The sequence below is a fragment of the Pipistrellus kuhlii genome, unplaced genomic scaffold, assembly GCF_014108245.1.
Source record: "Pipistrellus kuhlii isolate mPipKuh1 unplaced genomic scaffold, mPipKuh1.p scaffold_m20_p_10, whole genome shotgun sequence".
NCBI classification, from domain to species: Eukaryota; Metazoa; Chordata; class Mammalia; order Chiroptera; family Vespertilionidae; genus Pipistrellus; species Pipistrellus kuhlii.
Genome location: NW_023425405.1, coordinates 19,968,985 through 19,979,422, shown reverse-complemented (window position 1 = coordinate 19,979,422; position 10,438 = coordinate 19,968,985). Strand labels below are relative to the sequence as shown.

The window sequence follows — 10,438 nt, the reverse complement described above, 5'->3', positions numbered from 1 at the left end:
AGAAACACAAGACCCTGCCACAGGCTGCCGCAGCAGGCTAGAGAGCCAGGGTCATAGGTCTGTGACTGGGAAATGAAATGTAGACCGGGACCCATCACAAATGTATGGGCAGGGGACAGGGGGCAGGACATAAAACCCATTAAATGTCAATGTCAGTGAGGTGAGCCACCAAATGTTTTCTTCTCCTGGTAATGCTTACTCTTAAATAAAAGCAAAGGGAAAAAAAGTCAGCGGACTCAGACCCACTACTTGGAGAACATGTAGAGTACCATCCAATGGTAAAATGTCCAGATGGTTATGGAAGCCAAGGAGAGACTCAGCCTCTCCCTACTCTGACCTTCTCCCTCAGGGTGGCTATCAGTGCAAAGAGCATAGCCTGGGCCATGGGGAAATGGCTTTCTGAATGGTGGTGCCAGCCAAGTTATAGACTTCCTTTTTTTTTTTTTTTTTAAATATATTTTATTGATTTTTTACAGAGAGGAAGAGAGAGGGATAGAGAGTTAGAAACTCGATGTGAGAGAAACATCCATCAGCTACCTCCTGCACACCTCCTACTGGGGATGTGCCCACAATCAAGGTACATGCCCTTGACCGAGAAATCGAACCTGGGATCTTTCAGTCTGCAGGCCGATGCTCTATCCACTGAGACAAACTGATTTCGGCTATACACTTATTTATTTATTTATTTATTATTGATTTCAGAGAGGAAGGGAGAGGGAGAGATAGAAACATCAATGATGAGAGAGTATCATTGATTGGCTGCCTCCTGCACGCCCCCTACTGGGGACTTAGCCCACAACCTGAGCATGTGCCCCTGACCAGAACCGAACCCAGGACCTTCTAGTCTGCAGTCCAACAACGCTCCATCCCTTCATCCAAACCAGCTAGGGCTATTCTTACTTTATATACACACATATACATATACAGTATACACATGTATTTCACAATATATACATTTTATCATTTTAAGGGTATCATTCTGTCCTAGCCAGTATCCTATATAATAAAGATGTAATATGCAAATGGGCCTTAGGTAACAATGGACCATGAACCTAGTGGATCACAGACCAGCAGGAGGGTGGGGCAGTGAGCTACAAGCTGGTGAGGGGGCTGGGCAACAAGCTATGAGGGGAGGGCGGGGGAGCTCCTGGCGCCCGGATTCGGATTCATGTGCAGGGCTACTACCCTGTTTCCCCGAAAATAAGACAGTGTCTTATATTAATTTTTGCTCCCAAAGATGGGCTAGGTCTTATTTTCAGGGGATGTCTTATTTTTCCATGAAGAAGAATACGGTACACATTTATTGTTAAGTGAAAATAAAGGAAATTTATTACCTGTATACGGTACGGTAGTACGGTAGTTGTCAACACAAACCAGACAAACTGTGAATCCTACAGTATCAAGAATTTACTCATTTAGCTGAAACCAGTTTGGCTCAGTGGTAGAGCGTCGGTCTGCGGACTAAAAGGTCCTGGGTTCGATTCCGCTCAAGGGCATGTACATTGGTTGCGGGCACATCCCCAGTGGGGGATGTGCAGGAGGCAGCTGATCGATGATTCTCTCTCATTGATGTTTCTAGCTATCTATCCCTTTCCTTTCCTCTCTGTGAAAAATCAATAAAATATATTAAAAAAAAAAAGAATTTACTCATTTATTCAATGACAATCATGTCATCATCTTCTGGAACATCATCATAACAATCCAGTTCCTGAATTTCCAGGTGAATTTCTTATGACTCCATTTCTTTCAGAATCAGTGGACCAAATCTCTCATGTTTAGCCTCGGGGGGCCTTATATTTCACTCAGAAGGAAACCTGTCAGCAGGTCTTATTTTCGAAGGATATCTTATTTTCGGGGAAACACGGTAGTTTATTTATAATGACTAAATAGGCTGTAGCTAGTCTCACAGCTCAGGAACGTTTCCTCCAGGACCTGGCAACCATCTTTGAAATGCAAACAATCAGGAAGATAGTGTCCCTAACACCCAGTTTCTGTGTAAGGGTATGGCCTAACTTTTTTTTTTTTTTAAGGGATTATAATTTTATTAAACCATCTGCAAACCAGATGACTGCCCAAAATGGTGTCACCTTAAGACCCTAACTTCTGTGGGCACCTTGCTCCAATCTGCAAGGCTATTTCCTGTCCTAAAGGTGTGGAAATTGGTTTCTCCTCTGGATAAACCAACACAGATTTTGTCTCCCCAGTTACCCTGATAAAGTTAGCATGTGTGACCTTGTCAAGTCCTTGTCAAGTCCTCTCATTTGAGAACATGCTTTTTTTAAAAAATATATTTTATTGATTTTGTACAGAGAGGAAGGGAGAGAGATAGAGAGCTAGAAACATCAATGAGAGAGAGTCATCGATCAGCTGCCTCCTGCACATCCCCTACTGGGAATATGCCCGCAACCAAGGTACATGCCCTTGACCGGAATCGAACCTGGGTCCCTTCAGTTCCCAAGCCAACGCTCTATCCATTGAGCCAAACCGGTTTCCACGAGAACATGCTTTTTAATGGGTTGCTCTGGCTTGGCTATATAAAGGGGTGACTCCTTTCTGTCTTTGCAGTCTTAGTGCATTGCCTGTAAACTGCATCATTCTGGATTAAAGCTTATTTAATAATAAAGCTGTTTCCTAATCTATTACTTTTGTGGAAAGACTTTTGGGTTGGGAGTTTTTGTTTTTTGTTTTTTGTTTTTCCTCCTAATTAAATTTCTCCAGTAGTTGAAAGCAGCCCAGAAGGACAGAGACTCTTGTTCAAAGTTGAGTGTTGGAAGACCTTTAATGTTTGCTTGAGGCATTCATTTATTTGAGCAGGTGGGGTGCGACATAGAACAGTTAATAATACTGGTAGACTATGGGCAACTGAACTTAAACAATCTAAAGCCTATGCCTTTGAGGCAGGTTAGCAGCACACTTAGCAACACGTTGCTTTCTATGAAAACAAAGAGCGAGAAAGCTTTTTGAAAAAAAAGGTGATGTATACATCCTATCAAGTTATATCTTATCTCTCCTTCACTGCTTTTTCCCCCTAACAATCTTGGGCCATATACTGCTCCCCCTACCCCCGCCCCCCGCGGCGCCCCGCCCCCAATCCCCGGTCCCAGCTCCTCCCAGCAGCTGGGTGCACGGAGACCTCCGCCCGCTGCTAGAAGCAGCCCCCGCCTACCCAGTCCCCCGGCCTTCGCGGTCGGACTACAACTCCCAACATGCCACGGGGGACCGCGCGGGTCACGTGGGCGTCCGGAAACCCTGGCCGCAGCGCTGGGGGTGAGGTGGCGGCGGAGGCGGGCAGCGGGCAACGGGACCAGGCGGAGTGAGCGGAGCAGCTGGCCGGAGAGCAGCGATTCCTGCAGGTTTCGGGTGCGCGAGCCGCGGCTGCAGGGCGCCATCCTGGAAGGGGCCCACGGCGGGGGGTGGGTGGGTGGGGGCGCCGCCCGGGAGGGCCAGTCCCAGGGGTTTCCCGGAGCCGGGAGGGCGAGGCGAGGATGCCGAGGGTGGCGGCCGGTGGGTGTGGCGCCGCGGGGCGGCCGCGCGCTCCTTCCACCCCGGGGTGCCCGGCTCCTCGGACCCCCACGCCGTCCCCGGGCTGCGGGCCTGGCGGGGCGGGCGAGGCCGGCGGCGGCGGGAGGTCCCGGAGGCCCGAGGGCCGCGCGGCGGGGGCTCCCGTGCGCCTCGCGCTTGGCGGGTGAAGGTGTCCCCTCCGGGCGGGACGGGGAGGCTTTTGGAAAGGGTGCACCGAGGAAGAGGGTATGAGGGGGAGACCTGGGTTTTGTTTGTTTTTTGGCGACATGGTCTCAGTCAAGGAATCTGGTCGAATTACGTATTCGCCATTCTCACTTGCAGATGGGATCTGTTTATTCTCACTTTTGACAAGAGCACAATGGGAATGTGTCCGCGAGGCTTTCCGAAATGCGGGCTTGTGGGGGAAGTCATGGCAACTTTTACCGAAATGTTTATGGGGAGGAGACTATGCTCCCGGGATGAGCACAATCTCGTTCTTCATTCCAGCCTTCTTTCTTCAGTGTCTCGGCGCTTGAATTCTTTCTTTCCCGTTCGTTGGCTGATTGCTGGGTGTCCGACTCTGTACTGGGGACTCTCTATACTTATCTCATGCGATCTTTTTTCCCTATTATTTTTTCATATGATCTTTAAATGAGGAATTTGAGGCTCAAAGAATTTAAGTGGAGGGTCTTGGGTTCCATTTCGAATTTGATGCTTTTTTTTTTGTGGGTCACACGTGGCTTCAGATGACTTCATTCTTCTGTTGCTTTTTGATTTCCACCAAAAGACCCAGAAACAGCACTTTTAAAAGTAAAGTCAGTGCCTTATGTGTTGCTCTCTCGCTGTTAGGATCCAGAGTATCACTGAAGGTTTTATTTTGTTTCTATTCGTTTGTGACAATAAAATGTCGCAGCAATGACCATTAACTAGGGTATAAGTCATTTGCTTAGGAGAGGGAAACATTTTATCTTGAAAACTTGTTGTCTTTGGAATGTGTTCAAGATAGGTGGGAAGAATGTGATTTGGGGAACCTAGAATAAGATGAGATAATTTACAGATAAGTGCTAGGTATTTTACGTTTGTGGTAATGAAACAATTTGAGGAGAGAGGACAATTACAGGAAGACTTGAGTGTTGCATAAAAGGATTTATGTGTGACAGGTAAACAGCTTCAAATGAGATAATGTGGGATAAAAAGACACTTGTATAAATGTTGAGCATGGGGTGCTAAATTACAGACTATACAATACTGTCAAAATAGGTGAACTCCACTATCCATTTAATAGTTTTTCACCCACCTCTCTATACTTTGAGTTCACATAATATTTGTACTTTGCAAATATTTTTACTCGGTGTAAAAACCGAAGTCTAGAAAGTGAAGTAATTGCTCATCTAATGTCCTCATTTGAGAGTAGTGTATAAGAGAACCATTATTATTAAATCAGGTGTATTTTTTCCCCCCCATCCTGGATTTATACGTTTTAAGTTTAAGGTGAGATATGTTATAATTTAACGTTTTCCTCTCATACAGTATACCCTAGGGGCTAGGGTCAGGTCTGGGTTTGATTATTCTCGTCATCTTTTGAGAGAAAGATTACGTTCTAAAATCTGTTTTCTCGTCTGTGAGATGTCATGAGAACTAAATGCATTAATGTGTGGCAGGTACCTAGCACAGGGCCTTCGGTGTTGGCCCTCAGTCAAAGAATCATTCATGCAAAACATCTTTACCGATGGTTCTGAATGTCCTGCCAGGTGCTGGGGATAATAGCCTCAGACTTAATACCGATAAGGCCCCTGCTCTGATAGAACTTAACGGATGAACAAGAAAGGGGTAAACAAACCAGATAATTTAGATTGGGAGAAATGTTATGAAGGGAAGAAACAGATGAGATAGGTTAGGTAGTAGTAACTGAGGGAAACAGTTTTTTTCTTCTTTGATGAAAGTTCAACTATTTTTGTTTTTTTTTGTAAAATATATTTTATTGATTTTTTACAGAGAGGAAGGGAGAGAGATAGAGAGCTAGAAACGTCAATGAGAGAGCAACATCGACCAGCCGCCTCTTGCACACCCCCTACCGGGGATGTGCCCACAACCAAGGTACATGCCCTTGACCGGAATTGAACCTGGGACCCTTCAGTCCGCAGACCGACGCTCTACCGCTGAGCCAAACTGGTTTCGGCAAGTTCAACTATTTTTAAAATTGATTTTTTAGAGAGAGCGGGAAGGAGAGAGAGAGAAACATTGATATGAGGGGGAAACATCAATCTACTGCTTCCTCCATGCCCCCTTGGGGGTGAGGGAAATGGAGCCCGTAACGTGGGCATATGCCCCGACCGGGCATTGAACTGGCAATCTTTTGGTGAATGGGAGTCGCCCAGCCCACTGAGCCACATTGGCCGGGGCTGAGGGAGGCCATGTAAAATAGAGTGATCAGGATAGGTCATGGGAGAAGATTGCTTTTCAGGACCAGCCAAGAAAAGGAAAGAGCAAGCACTTTGCAAAGAACCAGGGAAAAACATTTCAAGCTGCGAAACAGCAAATGCAAAGACCCAAAGCAAGAAGGGAGCTTGGTGGGTTTCCGGCCAAGAAAGGGATGAGTGCGGGGAGGTGGGAGTGTGGAGGAAGGTGCTGGCGAGGGTGGAGAGCAGGGGGCCAGGAGCAGGCAGGGAGTGTGCCGCACCTCCCTGGGTCCTGGCCAAGGGCTGGGGTGTCCTGTAGACCGGAATGTGGCAGCTTTGTAGATGGGGATGCAGATAGACCCAACCTCTGGTAAGTGAAGGAGAAAATGGTGCAGAATAGTGTGGGTCACATACCGTCTGTGTATGTGTGAATGTGCAGGCCTGTGCTGGAATGTACAGGATGAAGGAGCAAGAGTGACAAGAACAGGGAGTGAGATGTCACTGTTATACCCTTTGCTGGCTTTTTTTTTTTTTTTTTTTTTTTTTTTTATCCCTTTGCTGTCTTTTGAACTTTCTACCTTATGCATATAGAACCTATTGAAAACTAATACAATAAAATAAAAAATAAGCCCAATCTCTCAGTCATTGCTTAGGCAGCCCCCTCCTTTTATCCTTGGGCTCTTTCTGCCAATCCTAGCTGTCAACTCTACTATCCCCCCACCCCCCCTTAATTTCCCTACTTATTCAGGCTTGATGGCCATGGCAGAGAGGTTTGTGTTTTTATCTGAGTCTTGGAAAGCCATCAAAGTGTGTTAAGCAGAGGAACAACAGCTAAAGTATACTGGAAGATGGGTTTCTGGCCAGTGTGTGGGAAATGATAATGGGGACGGGGTAGATGTAGAAACGGTGAAGCCCACTCTGGAGGCTGTGTGGTTGGCTTGGTGGGGGATATGGTGGTTTGTCTTACCCATGACAGTGGGGATGGAGAGGAAAGGTTGGACTTGGGATGTATTTTGGAGGTCATAGGGACTGAGCTTAGCAATGGGTTATATGTGGAAGCTGAGAGAAAAGGAGAAATGAAGGATACGGCCTAGTTACCTTGGGAAATGGAGCGATGGTGACACCATTTGTTGAAGTCGGGCATGCTGGGGGAGGAGTCGGTTTGGAGGGAGGATGAAGAATTCTGTTTTAGGGGCAGGGAGGAGGGGTTGCTATACTGTCGGGAACCCTGGAGTGTCTGAATGAGAGCTGTAGATTTGGGAGTCATTGATGGAAACCCTGGTACTCAGTGGAGGAGCAGAGAGAATGTTAGAAGTTTAAAGGGGAAGTGTGACTTCACTGTCTTCGAGGGTGAGAAAGCAAAAAAATTAGGGAAGTGCAGGCTTGCTGGGCAGTATTGCATGTCCTTTGAGGTTTGTGGTTTTGAATCTAAAAAGTGAAACCAGCCAGAATGTGTGATTTTCCTCTGGCAAAACTCATCTGCTTGGCGCAGGGAAGGAGCACAAAGGCAAGCAAGAAGTCCCATAGGAAGATGGTTCAGATTATAAGCTGGTAAAGAGGAAGGTATTGGATGGTGGAAAAAAAGATGAGGTGACTGAATTGAGCCTCGCTGAGGTAAGATGACTGTTGGAGTGAGCAGTATGAAAGAATGCAGTTTTCTGGAAGAAAAGATGTCTGAAATCCAGTTGGGGAGGTGACTGGCCTCCAGTTACTGGCCATGGCAGGGACCAGGTTTGATCATGGGGTAGGTTTTCATTGTGGGGTAGAGGCAGAAGTTGGTGGTGAACAGGACAGAGATGTGATCGATTAGCCCCTGGATGTTGAAACGAGATGCAGGCAGTGGTGGGAGGGAGCGCAATGCAGGAGCCACCTGCAGGGACAAGGCAGCGGTGGGAGACAGATGATGACAGCTGTCAGCACAGTGGGCAGTCAAGCCCAGAGTGTGCGTTTCAAAGAAGTTGGGGTTTCACAAGGAGGAAAAGTGGGTGTGAGAAAAAGATTGCTTTCCCCGAAAGACCTCAGAGGAGGCAGGGTTATCTAGGGCAGGCAGGAGTTGGCTACGATATAACAAAGGTTATTAACGGCACATCTCCATTCCTAGAGAGCCTGGTAACAGGTTGGGGTTGGGTGAGGACTGAGCCACATGAGATGTATGCTGGGTGCTTCAGGTCTGTTATCTCCTTTCCTGCCAATCTTTCCCCTTTCCACTCTGTAATCCCATAGTCTTATTAATACAAGACCACTTTAAATTTTGTTGTTTGGGTTGGAATGGACTCTAAACATCAACAGGAAGTGAAAATTTTAGGAGCTTTTATATTCCAAGGCAATGTTTATAAGGGAGAACTTGCCTTCTACCTGGACATGTTACATGCGAAGCCATATTTTATTATGCATTGATTATACAATATGTTGCATTCTGGAAAATACCTTGTATGAGTGATATGCTAGAGCCCAAAACAAGCTTAATTATAAGTCAATAAGTTAGTTATAGGAACTTGCTTTGCAAAGTAAAACATGTTCAATGGTTGTGGATCCTCTGTGATGGGAAGGATCTTATTTTTAATAAGATTTGAGTGTGTTTTTTAAAGATAATTCTTATTCTCACATGATAGTTATATCAATTGAGTATTCAGTATCCATTGAGAAAATACTATATGACAACCTGTGAATTCAGAAACACTGAAATGAATTTTTATTGTATTAATTATAACAGCATTTACATACACTTGAAAAATTTAGACATCTGTTTATATTTAGAGCAGGAAAATAATGGTTTTCAGAAAGTAGGATGTGCTTGATGGATTCAGATTTGGCAAAAACTCTGTGTGCTTCCCAGAGCTCATAGATTATTAGAAATCACTGCTGTAATGCAGGGTATAGAAGTGCAAGGTTTTTAAAAAAAAACAAAACTGTTTTTTTACAGAGAGGAAGGGAGAGAGATAGAGAGCCAGAAACATCGATGAGAGAGAAGCATCAATCAACCTCCTCCTGTACACCCCCCTCTGGGGATGTGCCCGCAACCAAGGCACATGCCCCTGACCGGAATTGAACCTGGGACCCCTCAGTCCGCAGGCCGACGCTCTATCCACTGAGCCAAATCGGTTTTGGCTAAGGTATTATTATAATTACATAGGATCAGATGTTATAGTAGTATTCATTTTAAAAGTCATTCTTCCAGTAGCAGGTGAATATTTAAAACAACTCTCTTCATGTACTTATTAAGCCTTTTCTCCCCCGTCACTGTAGCCAGGGAAAAAAGGTGGTTTATTTAGAAAATAAATCTAGATGGTCCAAAACAACTTGTTAGTCATTAAAGCTATTCATGTAACTGTACACAACCTGAAACACACAACCATTATTGCCGAAGTGATGTAATCCTAACTTGTTGGAGTATATATTTTTGGAATTATTTTCCCAGATAAATTATTGAATTTCATATAACCCATAACCTTTCCTGAAATACTCAACACAGTGTTTTGAGGGATGAATGTGTCAAAGGAGCTATTCTTTATGAAGAATGGCTGAAGTTTCCATTTGTGCCACTTGGGTTGCATGTTTAATTTTGGGAGTGGAGATAAATTTAGCAGTAACACTAATAGCTCTCAGTTTGGTAACTTTCTGGAATTACAGACAGCAGGTTTATTTGTTACATTTTGTAAATGGAATTTTACTGTCTTACTCAACTCATAATTTTGTTAAAAAATTTCAGGGACAATGGTTAAATGAAGTTATCGTTTCATTAATCCTGGGCTGATCAGTGACTAAAATAATTATCTTAATTCTTTGCATAAATTGTTTATTTTAGTGTTATAATTATTAGAGTTGAGCCATCTGCAGTTTATAGAGATTACCTTGCCCAAGGGCTCATAGCCAGTAATTGAAACAGTTATAATGTTTATCAAGAATGGCCTCTGGCCTTAGCCAGGTGGCTCAGTTGGTTGGAGCATCATCCTGTGCTCCAAAAGGTTTTGGGTTCGACTCCCGGTCAGGACACATACCTAGGTTGTGGTTTTGATCCCCAGTTGGGAGCGTTCTGGAGACAACTGATTGATATTTCTCTCTCTCTTCCTCTTTCTAAAAAATCAATAAAAAAAATATACTCAGGTGAGGATTAAAAAAAATAAAGGTCTTTCACCTGGGTTTTGCAGCATTTAAACTTCGGATACAGCACCAAGCTGTGAGTAGTGAAAACGAGTATATTGATAATAGCAGTTACAGGGAGCGCAGCTTTGAAAGCAATGCCCTGTGGTTTGCTAATTTAAGTATTGGGGGCTTTTGAGTTTGTCTCCTACCTTGACTATTGTAGTGCATTTATCATTCAAGTCATTTTGTTAATTTAATTTTTCCTAATATGCAGATCAGTTATAGGACTTTTTCAGTGCTGTTGGATGTTTCCTTCTTGATTATAAAAGTGATATACACATTTATTGTAGAATTTTTAGGGAAGTATATAAAAATTAAAATTAATCCTAATCCCACTACTTAAGAAGTACTAGTATATTCCCTACTTATTTGTAAATATGATTGGGGGAAAAAGG

General features: G+C 44.3%; 1 protein-coding gene across 3 annotated transcripts in view; it reads left to right on the top strand.

The window, feature by feature from the left end:
* Positions 1 to 3,222: 3,222 nt before the first annotated feature.
* Positions 3,223 to 10,438, top strand: part of SLC37A3 (solute carrier family 37 member 3) — a 46,971-nt gene continuing 39,755 nt past the window's right edge. For 2 of the 3 annotated variants that reach the window (XM_045577460.1, XM_036428660.2), the window contains exon 1: positions 3,223 to 3,360. The gene's annotated coding sequence lies outside the window, so the exon portion shown is untranslated. The remainder of the gene's footprint in view (positions 3,361 to 10,438) is intronic. The other variant, XM_036428665.2, reaches the window with a different exon arrangement.